The 15,301-nt window shown below is 37.2% G+C and overlaps 1 protein-coding gene across 3 annotated transcripts in view; it reads left to right on the plus strand.

Annotated features, from left to right (window-relative positions):
- The first annotated feature begins 1,661 nt into the window (after positions 1-1,661).
- Positions 1,662-15,301, plus strand: part of LOC106071578 (leucine zipper putative tumor suppressor 2 homolog) — a 63,888-nt gene continuing 50,248 nt past the window's right edge. The window contains exon 1 of one of the 3 annotated variants that reach the window (XM_056007549.1): positions 1,662-2,027. The gene's annotated coding sequence lies outside the window, so the exon portion shown is untranslated. Of the gene's footprint in view, positions 2,028-6,445; positions 6,651-10,780; positions 11,184-15,301 lie in introns of those variants that run through there. The other 2 variants (XM_056007539.1, XM_056007529.1) reach the window with 2 other exon arrangements.

Consider the following 15,301-nt stretch of genomic DNA (forward strand, 5'->3'; position numbering starts at 1 on the left):
TATTAATTAGTTAGTTGTTGTATTTTTTTTTGGGGGGGGGGGGCATCAAGATGAGGTACCGCACCAGGCATCATATACTCTAGCTACGCCACTGCTGGTCATTTTTCATTTGAAATGTTAAATATATACAAATGTATTTCTGCAGCAATTATTAATGTGTTATCATGACATCACTGAAACTTATAGCTTTCTGATCCAGTATTGAGACAAAATATTAGTTTAAAATTATTTTTTTTAAAGTTTTCTTTTTTTACGTCAGGAAGTTTTGTGACCTCTCCTCACTCTCTCTCTCTCTCTCTCTCTCTCTCTCTCTCTCACGCACACACATTCACGTGTTTAAAAAGAAATTACTTTAAGACATTTTTTCCTCCACAGTTTCTTCCTTTCACTTCTGATTTCTGAAGTTTTCCAAACTTTGTCTAACCTGCACGGTATTCTCATCATTCTTAGGTGTAGACACACAAAAATGCACCTGTTTTTTTTTTCTTCTGGTCTGTGTGTGTGTTACTGAAAGTTTACTACTTGTATCACACTCACAGGTCTACACAGTCAAACTTTGCGTTCTACTTCTCCTGAACTGGGTAGTTCAGGGATCTGATAGGCAGCTGCATTGAATTTAAACTGCTTGCCAAAAGTCAGTGTTTGGCTTAATGTCAGAGACAGCAAGCCAGGATTGTGGTCTCCATTACATCTCCCTCTCCCTTGCCTGGACTTCGTTAGAACTTGGCGTACTAATTAAGATAATGTCTCAGTAATACAATATTGTTACGTATTTCTGAATTTTCTGGCTAGATGTATTAGTTGGCACACAAATAAAAACACAGCAAAGAACTTGACGACTAAACTTTCAGTTTCATATAACTTTAATGACTATTAACTCTAACATTACTGTAACATGTAGCGTAGGAGACTGTACAATATCTGTCAGTTTACAGTTAGCTATACTTCGTTGCACTGCATCTCTTCACTTCGTTGCAATTCCTCTCCTCTCAACTTGCATCGAACCGTATTCCACAGAACAGACCAACGACACACTTCCCAGTGTCGCTCCAGGTCTTCCAAAGCTGAACCAAGTCGTACTCAAGTCTACCGAATCAGAGCCGCACACGTCTTACATCGACTGTATCGACTGTAACGGTTCAAGTCCATTGTAGTTCGCTGTATAGACTTTAACGACAGTAGTCCACGCCAGTTAACTCTACCCTAGTTAACTTACTTCGAGTCGTACACATTTCTCTTCCACAGAGCCGCACACGTCTTACATCGTCTGTATCGACTGTAACGGCTCACTCACGACTCCATACGACTGACTTTAACATTAACTCTCTGGCTTATATAGAGTCCCTAATCGCTTGTCCAAAGTTGCACAAACACGGCTAGTATCCCCTGGAATAACACGTGAGGAAACTTCACATCCTGTCTTTGTTTATACATGTAGATTCCAGAAAACATCGGCTGCAGTGTCATCTTGCCGGGGTCACAAGTTGTGACCTCTATCTGTCACTGGACATTGCTAGTACCTTTTGGAATAACATGTAAGGACACGTCACATCCTGTCTCTGTTTATACATGTACATTCCAGGAAACACCCGCTGCTGTGTTATCTCGTCGGGGTCACACGTTAACCTCTTCCTGTCACTGGTCATTTGTAACAATATTGAATAATAATTCTCAACTGTGGTGCGACTTCGTGATTCCTGTCGGTAACGCAGCGAGGCCAGTTTGTCTTGTATTCTTATTGGATGAATGCAAAGCATTTTGAAATATGGTTTCTACAATGAAATGGTCCGACCCACTAGGGTCTATTGAACTCTATTGTCATAGCACGAAACAGAGACATGACTTCTGCACTTCAATGTACTTTGATCTTCGGCAGTGACTTTATAAGGATACATCGAAACAATAACAACTTTTAAGATTTTAAACACAAAATGTGTTTAAACACAACACAGTGTGTAAGCATTCAGTTAGGCTGTGATTAAGAGAGAGAGAGAGAGAGAGAGAATATAAACACCCAGAATCATAAGGTAACTTGTTTCATAAATTACGGACGCTTTTAAGAAAAAAAAAAAAAAAAACCATTTACGTTTTAGACCTAATCGTTCCTTTTAATTATAGACTAAATATTTGGTTTTCTTAGACTAAACTTTTGTTTTTCTTAGACTAAATATTTGGTTTTCTTAGACTAAATATTTGGTTTTCTCAGACTAAACTTTTGTTTTTCTTAGACTAAATATTTGGTTTTCTTAGACTAAATATTTGGTTTTCTTAGACTAAACTTTTGGTTTTCTTAGACTAAATATTTGGTTTTCTTAGACTAAATATTTGGTTTTCTTAGACTAAACTTTTGTTTTTCTTAGACTAAATATTTGGTTTTCTTAGACTAAACTTTTGTTTTTCTTAGACTAAATATTTGGTTTTCTTAGACTAAACTTTTGGTTTTCTTAGACTAAACTTTTGTTTTTCTTAGACTAAATGTTTGGTTTTCATAGACTAAACTTTTGTTTTTCTTAGACTAAACTTTTGTTTTTCTTAGACTAAACTTTTGGTTTTCTTAGACTAAACTTTTGTTTTTCTTAGACTAAGCTTTTGTTTTTCTTAGACTAAATGTTTGGTTTTCATAGACTAAACTTTTGTTTTTCTTAGACTAAACTTTTGTTTTTCTTAGACTAAACTTTTGGTTTTCTTAGACTAAACTTTTGGTTTTCTTAGACTAAACTTTTGTTTTTCTTAGACTAAATGTTTGGTTTTCATAGACTAAACTTTTGTTTTTCTTAGACTAAATGTTTGGTTTTCATAGACTAAACTTTTGTTTTTCTTAGACTAAATGTTTGGTTTTCATAGACTAAACTTTTGTTTTTCTTAGACTAAACTTTTGTTTTTCTTAGACTAAACTTTTGGTTTTCCTAGACTAAACTTTTGTGGGGTTTTTTTTCTAGTGGAAACATTTCCGTCCCATCTTGTATACAATGATCACTCCTCAGGCAGTGAGTTAAATTGGACTCTCGGCTTGTTTCAAATGCAGAAGATTATCACGAACGTTTTACCAGCCTGACTGTGTGGTAACTGTTTCAGGCTAGCACCACGTTGATCCCGAGTTCAAATCTTGCCCTCCATCTTCCCGTGTGGTCCGGCAGAATGGTTGGGGTAGGACGCAATTCTCTTTTTGTTTTTAAGCCGCGATGGTTGTGCGGTAAAGCGCTTGGCTTCCGAACAGGGGGTTCCGGGTTCGAATCCTGATAAGACTGAGATTTTTAATTTCGGGATTTTTATGGCGCCTCTGAGTCCACCCAGCTTTAATGGATACCTAACACTGTGGAAAAATAAAGACGGTTTGTCGTTGTGCTGGCCACATGGCACCTTGTTAACCGTGGGCCATAAAAACAGATGACCTTTCCATCATCTGTCGCAAGCTCAGAAAAAGGAACTTTACTTTTTTCTTTATATCTGAAACTTAAACTTAGATTCTCTCATTTTTTAAGATAACCCGATGATCAATTCAAAAGCAGAAATGTGTGATAGACCTAAACAAAGCAAGAATAAATTGTGATCTATTTATAGCGTACACACAGCTAGTTGGTTGGTATACAGGAAATGTGTTGAAACATTTTTTTTAAAACCTGAAAAGTATGTTTTCAAATAATTTATACGTATATATCTTAAATAGGTTATTACCGCCAGCAAGCTAGATTAAATACTGTAACAGTCGGCTCTTCAGGCGATAAAAACTGCATCAATCATGACTTAATCCTCCTATCTCCCGGTCCGCACTGGTCAAGTGGCCATGGCTGTGGTAATAAATTAACTTTGGACCGCATTTCCTCTGTGCATGGAGAGGTTAACTGAGGGCTAGTGGTGGACAATTCCTTGGCGCTGTTGATCGAATCGATGGCGTACAGTGTTCGTTGCTATGTCCACTTAATGAGATTATTGACGGAAAGTGCGGCTAGGTGTTGAGTGTTGAGGCAGGCCCCAGGAGCCCAGAGACTGCTCTCATCACGACTGGATGTGTGAACACAATGTCCCTGTGTCTGCATAACATAGCATTGGTCTGTAAGACCAGTAGTGTAAGACAGTGAAAGACATTTCATTTATGTTGATATTCTGGTTTTCTTCTTCTTCTTCTATACGTAGACCAGGGCTCGTTTTCTGGTAATATCATTTCTACGAGTCTATTTATTTAAAGAAAGGATCCAGATCTTATTTTTAGATATATCTTTTTTTTTTTCAATCGCATACTGAGACTGCATACAAAAATGCCTATACTTTGTCAACCAAAAAAGCGTGTGCTTTAGAACAGTGATGCCCAAATTACGGCCCGCGGGCCAGATCCGGCGCGCGACGTGGTTCTGACCGGCCCGTCAAAACATCAGCACAAAATGTAGAAAATATAAAGAAAAAGGTTGAAAATTTTATTTTCTCTATGTTAGGACTCTCACGTTTCCTTTGATGTATTTCATACTAATCTATGTCTTGTTAGTTATTCATGTTAATTTTTTTTTCTATAAGGACACAAGTTTGTTTTTTTCAGCGACAAGAATTGACAGTTATTTTTAGAGTCTTGGACGATTCAGCGGCTGTCTTAAGCTAGCCGTGTGCTTGACATCTCATGTGCATCTTTTCTGCATCTTTTTGGTTCGGGTATACTTCTAACATCAACACGATAGGTGCCATTCCATGTAACATTTGTACGTTAATGAAATGAGAGTGTCGAAGAATTGGATGTTCCAGAACAAGTGGACAAATCTTTATTACATCTAAATTACCAAGCTAACTTGCTTGAGCTGTACAGAAAGTGTGGCTGTTTTAAAGAACATAACATAAAAAAGGCATTCTATAACAAACCATGACAAAAATATGGAGGCACTGTCGGCTTGAGCGGCTAAGAAAAGAGTCGCTAAGTTACGTCTAGAGTTGAGCGAGTGACGAAAATATTTACCAAGAAGTCAATAAAATGAGTCGCGGCTGTAATGGAGGCTACAGAGCTGCTCACATTTTAAGAAGGGAAATGAAGCATAAAAAAGTGCTTGCTAGAAGGAATGGAATAAAATCGGCCTGAAAAAAAATGCATTTAAAGCTGTCAACATTTCTGGCATGACAGTTGCAAAACGAGTGGATTATTTGATGAAAAACTCCATTCAAAACTAAATGACAACACAACAGAATTCGAAATAATTACTATTGCCGCTGAGGAGTGACACCAACTGGAACTGATTGACTTAGAAAGCCAGACTTCCCAGCTTGAGAAATTTCGAGCAATACAGACAATAGATTTCTTCGCCGTGTTGTCTACATAAACCTTGCACATTTCCGAAAACAATTGCTGTGTAGGATCACAATGTTTACAAGCACTTAATTTAGTAGAAAAACTGTTTCAGTTATAAGACACTTGAAACCCTTGTTACGTAATTGACTTATGGATGGATCCACGGGATTGTTACAAGGTTGTGTACTTTCTCCTGTACTATACACTCTTTACACTAATGACATAAGAAGCATCTATGACTCAGTTAAACTCATTAAATTCGCTGATGATACTGCCATAGTCGGTCTTATTTCAGGAGACGAAACTCAGTATCGAAGCTCGATAGAAGAGTTTACAAACTGGTGCACCGACAACTTTCTAGAACTGAATGTAACAAAAACTAAAGAACTTATAATAGATTTTAGAAAGAAAAAACAAACTATACGTGAACTGCAAATAAACACTACATCTATAGAACAAGTAAAGGCATATAAATATCTAGGCGTTATCATCAACAACAAGCTTTCATGGGAAGACCACCTTGGAACTCTGACAAAGAAAACAGCCCAGCGACTCTTTTTTTCTATACAAACTCAACAGTTTTAAATTAAATAAGAAGATCCTTGAGACATTTTACGGCGCGACTGTACAAAATCTGCTAACATACGGAATAGGTTGTTGGCAAGGCAACGCCTCATCTAAACTGTTGCAACGTCTAGAAAACATCATTAAAAAAGCATCAAAAATTACACTCACAACATTACCACATTTAAAGGAACTTTTTGAACAAACGTGCCTAAGAAAAATCGAAAAAATCTTGGAAGACAACGGCCACCCGCTCCATCAGAACTACGCCAGGTCGTCGCGAAGTGGGCGACTGCTGTCAATCAAAACAAGAACGGAGCGGTACAAAAACTCGTTCGTACCTCCCTCGGTCAGACTCTATCACCGCCACTCATTGATCAGGGAACATGAAATGCACCAAGATACCTGTGTGTAGTCGCTGAATGAACTCTTTATGTTGTCTGTTGTATTTATGTGTATTTTTCTGTTGTGTTGTCTTTATATGAGAAACGAGTCCTTGTAATCACAACAAATTTCCGTAAGGATCAATAAAGCAGTCTTAGTCTTAGTCTTAGTCTTAAAATGGTTTAGTCTTTATTTCATTTTTATGTATCTTTTCATTGATGTGGCCCGCGACATGAGTGTCGGAAATTAAAATGGCCCGCAGGCTGTATAAGGTTGGGCATCACTGCTTTAGAATATCTGGAGTGACCGACCAACTCAGATGGTATCTCACTTTCGGACAAGTTGTGGCCAGCTCTATTGATTTCACTTCAGACAATAGACGTTTTATTCATGCATAGATTGGAGGAGTGGGCTACTTCCTGACACACTGTCACAGGTCAGTGACTTTGATAGAAGTTACGTTGACTGTAGATGTTATATGTGGAATACTGGTATTCATAATAGATCTATTTGATGTGATGACATTTTGAAACTGCTTTTTTAATGTTTAACAAGTCTGTTTTTTTTTTCAATATATATTTTAATTCTTTGACTGCAAAGCCTTTTTTCTACCATCTCTTTATCTAGAATGGCAAGTGTTATTTTTTTTTTTTAAGTAGCGATCGCAACCATCTTTAGACTCACAATGTCTTCCTTGCCTTTATCTTAACAGACTTAGAAAACTTCTGGGTATCAGAAGAAAACCTTTTATGTCATGTATCTGTTGAGCCATGATTATTGTCTGTGTTCCTTTTACAACCGGAACTTTTTTGTTTTGTTTTGACTTGTACTCCAAATTCTAAATGATATCTAAAAGTGGCAAGTTTATTGCATTGTCTATGTGTGCTATATGAGGGTCTAGTGATATACAATTTGATTACACCAAAAGCTATAACATGCTCTCGGATAGAAAGAAGTTATCGAATTTATATATATATATATATATATATATATATATATATATATATATATATATATATATATATATATATATATATATATATATATATTATATGTTTATTCCACAAGAAATCATATATATAAATATATTTATTTATTTATTTTTTTATTTACTATTTATTTATTTATAATATGGTGTAATTGTTAATTAAAGACAATCTATCCCTCTATTTAGAAACTCCCTAAGAAATAATTAAAACAACAATAACGTGAGTATGAAGTTGACATTATGACTGAACATGGGATATATGGGATGACATTATGACTGAACATGGGACATATGGGATGACATTATGACTGAACATGGGACATATGGGATGACATTATGACTGAACATGGGACATATGGGATGACATTATGACTGAACATGGGATATATGGGATGACATTAGTTTTAATTGTCCAATATTTTATATGTTTAGTTCCCAGACAATGTTTCTCAGTCTTACCGTAGCACTCGGGTGGAAACAGTCGCTAGAAGGGAGCAAAACGAGCCCTCGTAGGCGTGCCTAAAGACCGAGTCTATTGAACTGTCGGGGATGGAAGAAAGCCCCCAACCCCATGTCACTATCCAAACACTGTTCCTCAATGGGCCATGTTTTTGTGTTTTCGCTTCGCTTCTAATTCGAGCGTCTTGGGATACGAGCCATCAGTAATAGGGATGTAATAATTTACATCTGCTTGGTTCTTTACCAGATAGAAGTTTCTCAGACTGTCAGACGGAGGCAAGCTTCTATAGGTCTAGAGTTCCAAGAGTCTTAGACGTAACGCTTAGGACAATTAGGAAGAAGAATATGTTTATTCCACAAGAAAGTGTCACGTCAAATACCTGACCACTGAGTTCTTCTTGTTGTATATTGATCGCATAAAAACAAATTGTATGTTCTGCATCACGAATGACAATCACTTCTGCTGTGAATTAAAGGGGAAAGAATTCACTCAGGATATGAGAGGAAACAGCTGAGATAGATTAACGTGACAATGTCTGTGACACTGCAATCAATTCTTCTTTCCTAAAATGAAATCGCTCAATACAAAGTTGAAGACCTGATGTATGTTAAGAATTAAAAAAACAACAGCTCAACTTTCACTACATTCTCATCACTATTGATTCCGTCGCACACTCGCTCTCGTGGATGGCCGCCTGTCTTGTTTGTTTAACGACATCTTTGAACTATGAAGTGGTGGAAATTTGCCTGGTATTTTAGAAGCGCTAAAAATAGTTTGGCTCACAAAAGTTTTTGTGCGTCATCGTGCATTAGTGTGACTCAGTTGTCCAGTCTCCCAGTGTAAAGTGAACATTGGTGTGAAACAATACACGGGAAGTGCTTGTGAAATGTATGGAACTTGCAAATAGTGTGACATTGTGTTGACCAATCAGGATTCTTTTGTTTTCCTTTAGTCCAGTGAACAGGTTTCAATGTTATAATTATATACGTTTTGTAGTTTGATTTTATAGTGTTGGTCGTATCTTTACAATACCTCTATTTAACTCGAACCTTCGTGGAAACTAAATCCTGGGTGGACACGGCTCTAACGATTTTCCTAGAAATGTGACAATTGGTGTATATCGTTGGGATAAAAAAAATTCTAGTTCGTTGGCCACACTGGGAAAACTCTAGTCTGACCGTTATAATTGTTCAAAGTATACAAAGAAATACATTTAAAAAAAAATTATTATCTTGAACAGACTATACATCCTCAGGCATTTCCGCATGAAGGACCTATTAATTAAAGAGTTTACTAAATTAATGTTCAGGAACATTTTGGCGCACCATCATTTTTGCATTTAGTAATTAAGGAATTATAGGTAAAAAAAAAAGAACAATTTTTTTTACTGTTTATAATTTAATCAGTTGTATAAGTATTAAAAACATACGTCTACTGTCACAAATTAATTACATCAGCCCAATTAAAGATTTCTATGAGACGGTGCGCCAAATGTTCCTGGACATCTATTTATGTTTTAAACCTTATAATGAAGACATGCGGGAATACCCACTGACCTACATTTGGGGTGCAAAATAAAAAGACGCTAGCCAAATTTAATTTTAACAGGATTAAATTTTGAAAAAAATATTAACGGTCAAATCAGAGTTTTTCCTGTGTGGTAAATCGACACCTTCGACAAGGGCAAATTGGCTCGTAATTCTTTTCCCCAAGATATACATAAACTTCAAAGAAAATCGTTAGAGCCCTTTTCGAGATCCGTGTCCATCCAAATTTGTGAACCCATGAAGAGTTTTAGAGCTATTAAGAGGCATTATTTTTAACAAATATTTTTTAAATATTTAAATAATGGTCTTAAAATGACAGAATTACTCAAATTCACACTGTCCATCCATATCTACATTTTTAGATTGAACATATATTATTTTAGTCACAACAAGATGTTGCAAATCAAGTGTGTTACAAATAAGAGATTTAAATACCACGTGGTCATGGTTCACCGAGCGTACAGTTTGAAACATGACAGACGGCCGTGGTCGATACCTTCAAATACTTTCTCTCCTTTTCAATGCCCTGGGCACTTCCGGGCTCATCGTCACGCTTGAATGACTCTAGCCGATCTCTCTTCGACTAGCCTTGAAGATGAAAGGGTTGAGGGCGGGTGACGTGTAGTATGCGTGTCGTAAGTTTGCCGTGTTTGTGATATTGGAAAACAGAAGGGAGACGGCTGCGGGGGGGGGGGGGGGTGATTAAACTTGATGGCAAAACACGTCAATCTACATTACAATAAGAATGTCTCGAGCTGTCCGTCAACACAGTGTGGAATGAAATGCCTCGTCAGTGTGTATGTTCGTGTCATCTTCTGTGTGTTTGTCTGTCATTAGGATCTTAAGCACAACTTTGATCAAATTTTATTGCTATACTTTTGTATGTAACATGCACCTATAATAGGTTTTTTTTTCGCATCGATGCACATTCTTTTAACGACAATAATAGAGCTTTGTGACGAATACGATGGAAATGGAAGTTATGCATGACATACACACACCGTGAATAAAATAGAGATGAAGCTGGTCATTCATTAACTTGTATCTGGGTCTGTAGACTCTGCTTATATCTGTAAGCTGCAGATCTGTATTTATATTACCCATGTATATGTTCATTTTTTTAACAAAGTAATCTTAATGAATGTAGACATTAATAAAATCAGCCCTGTTGTCCCAAAAAAATTGAAAACTAACCCAACAAATATCTCCATTGTCACGAACGAAAAGAGAAACGGTTATAAATCTCTGCACATTGACCCTAAGATTGATTGATTGGATTATTCAAATAGCCTTCCTCCCATACCACCCCCTTTATATACATCATCGCAGTTTTTTCATCAGCTGTCACGTCTATTGTCGATGCCCTCTATACATTGGCCCCTATCGTGATCGCCACGTTTTTTTTTTTTTTAACTGTAAAAAAAGGGGGGGGGGGGTAGCAGAAAGAAGGCAGCATGTGTGTGTGTGTGTGTGAGAGAGGATGGGGGAGTGTGAACCAGAAAGCAGATATCACTCTCGGCGACAACGAACGAGGGGGCTCCTCGTTTCTCTCCCCTTATTGCCTCGTCTTTGTGTGCTAGACGTGGGACTGCTCAAACTAAATGGGAGAAGGCCGCTGTAAAGTGTAGATTCCACTCCTGCTGACTGTAGCCTACCCCCTTCCCCCTTTCTCCATCGTCTGCGGGTTTCCTCCCTTCATTCTTTCTTGTTGTGTGTTGTTCTCTCAGCGTTTGTTTTAAGGATACACTCATTTCTCTTGTAGCTCTAGAATACAAGTTGTTTTCTAGTGGAAATTTCGGATGGTCATTTCTTAAAAGAGACTAGATCATGCACGTTGGACGGAAAATTCAATTATAGACGTCTAAATCTAGATCTATATTTAGTGTGATACGTTAGCTGTTAGATCTACTCTCATACTCTTTTACTGGATATCACATTTTTTATCAGTATACACTGTATACAGCCTAGGCCTAGGTAAGTCATTTAATAGTAACTATAGTTAAATTAATACATTTAATAAATCTTGTCATAGTGAATCTAGATCTAGATTTAGAATCTAGATCTATGTCTATATGTGATTGTGTGTGATGTTGTCATTGATAGTCTATTCATCTATTGAAGTCTATTTTATTGTTATCTTGGCTCTAAACTCTACCTCATCTGTCATGATGCGACCTAGGCCTAGACTCTACTCTAGACGTAGGACGTAGGACTTGACTAATAAAGCCTTAAAGGTCTATACAGAGTTTGTTGACATTTAATTAAATTGTCTAGACTCAGTCTAGCTAGATCTAGTGTGGCAATAGGGGAATGCCTATTTCGTTGTTGCTACGTGACGGAATAGAATAGTAACTATAATAGTTCTAGACTCTAGAGACTAGTCTTTTTATTACACATAGAATCTAGCTAGATCTAGATTCTAGGTCTATATTAACTATATATAAAATCAATATAGGCTATAACTATACTATATCATAGATCTAAATGATATAATCTAGAGTTAAACATTGTATTTAGATTGTACTTGATCCAGGGATCTATCTAGTTAGATCTATATGGAGTTAAATCTAAGCGGCTATTAATAAGTATTATAGGATGTCCGGGGTGTGGTGGCAAATGGTAAATCGCTTAGCTTCTAAAACGAGGAGTCCAGGGTTGAAATCTCTGTGTAAACAAGGATTTTGAAAGTTGGATTTCTGGATTTGTAGGACTCAACCCAATTCTAACGCTGTGTAATTAAATGAATTATTCACATCTGCCTTTATTTAAGATCTAGATCCAGACTTGAGTGCTTAATGTTCAGTTTGTAAATGTAGGCTACGCCACTTTTAACTATTTCGTTTATCAAGCTTTTGACCCTTTTTTCATTTCAGTACTGGAAGCGTCTGTCACTTAAAGTCCATGTACTATACATCAGATAAAAAGATAGGGTGATACAATTTAACATCGTCTCCATGCCACTTTACAGAACTCCATAGTGAAAAACACATTTCTTGCATGCATTTCTATATAAATATATGCGCATGACAAATTTTGGTTGGGATTGATGGAGCATGATACATAATATATTAACTTTACATTTTAGAATCCTTACTTAAAACTATTCCAGTAATTCAACTTTAGTATCATACAATCACGTTACCATCGGTCTTATAATTAGCCTCGATCTGATCTATATGCTAGACTGGTAAATGTTAGATTTAGCTTAGACAATGACACTGGGCCCAGCTATTTGGGGGATGAATAGCAGTATCGCTGCCAGAATATTCATCCATCCTTATCAGTCGCGCTACAGCCCATAGAGAGCTCTGGCCTGCTTCAGCACATCTTTCTATTCAGATCTCTCTTGAGCTTTTCATCTTTATGCCCCAAGTTATACAAATATTGCCCCTCATATCTGACGGATCTGCCCAGCGAGTATGTTCCTTTTTATTTCCGTCACATGGGTGTGTGTTTATACAATTGGTCAATCAAATGTTTAGTGCGTGCCCTCCACCCTGTTTCAGGTTGTACAGCACCATAGATTTTTCTAACTATTTTCCTCTCCCTAGTATTTAGCATATTTTCTGATGTTTTTGTCAGTGTCAGGGTCTCTTTTGCAATAATGGCTGGAATAAGGGTGGGAGAAATGTTTTAGGTTCCAATGTCTCCCTACTTACAGTAGTGCTTTTGACTTGTACGAGAGCATAATGATAGAGAGTTTGTCTTTGTGCGGGTCACAGTTACATACTGGTACATGATGACCACTGATGACCTTCGCTTTACCTTCTGTATGGACCTATTTTCTTATCTTTGAAATTAACGAAGTACGCACTTACCTCAAGGCTTAAGGAGAATTTCAAAAACATGTCTCTACATTTTCATGGTATTTATAATGTCAGTATGATGAATAACTTATAGTCTAGACTCTCAGAGTAAATTACGATTTGATTGTTTGAACTCTGGCAAGTAGTTGCAACCAATCGATCTTGTTCATCATTCACGAATGATTGCACAGTGCATTCCTCGCTCTTTGAGCGTAAACACAGTGTTTTGTGTCAGGACTCTGTGACCCACCCTTCCTCTCCGTGGCCGACCTTTCCTCTCAGTAAGCCACCCCAGGGACCAGTAGCACACAACTCGCGGGTGTAGTGCAATAGTGATAGTCAACACATTCCAATTAGTACGGGAATATGGTTCCTGTGTAAATGTCATTGGGGTGTTAGGCAAGGGAACATGTAAAAAAAAAAGGGGGGGGGGCATAGTGAGAGGTGCTTTATCTTGAGTGCAGCATGTATGTGTTTTTTAAGAAAGACAAAAGGTTTGTCGTCAGTTTTCAAAAAGGATTACACAGATTGCCAGAAGTGATCAATTGAAATGACTACCCCTGGGATGTTTTATCTCTTAGATTAGAACAATACGTGAAGAGTTTCGTATTTGGCGTGCAATCGACATCATAAACACAGGAGTCCTTGTTCGGAGTCCTTACCCTTCTTGGAAGAGCCAAGTGTTCAGTGTTCTAACATTAGGTAGACATTATGTGTTGAGTGGCCATAGTCTTGTTAGAAGACATTACTTGTTTAGTGGCCATAGTCTTGTTAGAAGACATGTGTTGAGTGGCCATAGTCTTGTTAGAAGACATGTGTTGAGTGGCCATAGTCTTGTTAGAAGACATGTGTTGAGTGGCCATAGTCTTGTTAGAAGACATGTGTTGAGTGGCCATAGTCTTGTTAGAAGACATGTGTTGAGTGGCCATAGTCTTGTTAGAAGACATTACTTTTTGAGTGTTTTTGTTCAACACCGAAACTTTTCATTTTCTACTTTGTTGTTCAATATTTAAATTAAATCTAGCCATAAAGAGTTAACATATGTTTGCTTTTGCACTCTCTCTCTCTCTCTCTCTCTGTCTGTCAAAGACACATGGTTTTATAATTTTCCTCACAATTGCTTGTGTACTATTTAAGAGGTAGCCTACATTAGTTGAGCCTGTTGTGTATTGATCTGATGTCGTAAAGTGATTTAGCGACTTTATCACGTTATCTGCACCATAAGCTAGTGGATGCCCAAAATACGTCCCGCGGGCTGAATGACATGGTTCCATCCGCCCGCCGAACCGTTGGCACAAAGTGTAGTAAATCCCCTTCCTTCAAAAAAAAAAAATAAAAAAGATTTGAATATGTATTTTTACCTACGTAAGGCCCTCACTTTTTTCTCTAATAGATTGGTACGATGGCCTGTAATGTGTCTACGTTTATGAAATGGGAGAGCTGAAGAAACTACCATTGGGCTCTGAATGTAGAAACTACCAGGGAAAGTGAACGGATCTTTTTTTGTGTGGAACTGAACATAATAATAATCCAACATATTAAAAAAAAATAAAGTGTAGCTGTTTTTTTTTTAAATAACAACATATATGAATCATTAAAAACAAATATGACGCCATTCTTGCTTTGAGCTGTGAATAAAGATGGCTAAAGCATGGTTAAAGATTGGATATTGGAGGATCGATGGGAATATTTACCAAAAAATAGACAAGAAAATGAGTCTCTGGTAAAGGTAGCTACAATGATATTCACATTTTCAGTATAGACGTGAAGCCATTTTCCGACCCGTAAAAACAATACCCCATTAATTAATTAGTACTAGAGACACGGGTTTCTAATAAAATTGTTTCAGTTCGATTTCATTTTGTTTTTTTGTACCTTTTCGGTCATGTGGCCCGCGACACGAGTGGCGGAAATTAAATTGGCCCGTAAGTTTTATTGGGTTGGATATCACTGCCATAAGCGATAACAAATATGCGCTACGTATGTAACCAAGTATTGGCAATTGGTAGATTTAAGTTCAGGATGCTTATCGGCTTGGCTTATAATACAACATGCTGTAGTTCTTCCCTCCTGACACATTGTTTCCGTTCGACTCAGAATACTCCATTGTAACTCATTTGTTTTAACTGAGTGCTAATTAATGTAAGTATCTAATTATAGGCACATAAAAGACATTACAAACTGCAATCTATCACATCAACATATGTCTGTCTCCCACTTCCCTTGTTTCCCTTACCCCCCTTTCTTTTCCTCTATTCGGGAGGAGGGGGGGGGGTCGTTAGTTAT

This window comes from Biomphalaria glabrata, chromosome 1 (assembly GCF_947242115.1).
Source record: "Biomphalaria glabrata chromosome 1, xgBioGlab47.1, whole genome shotgun sequence".
Taxonomy (NCBI): domain Eukaryota; kingdom Metazoa; phylum Mollusca; class Gastropoda; family Planorbidae; genus Biomphalaria; species Biomphalaria glabrata.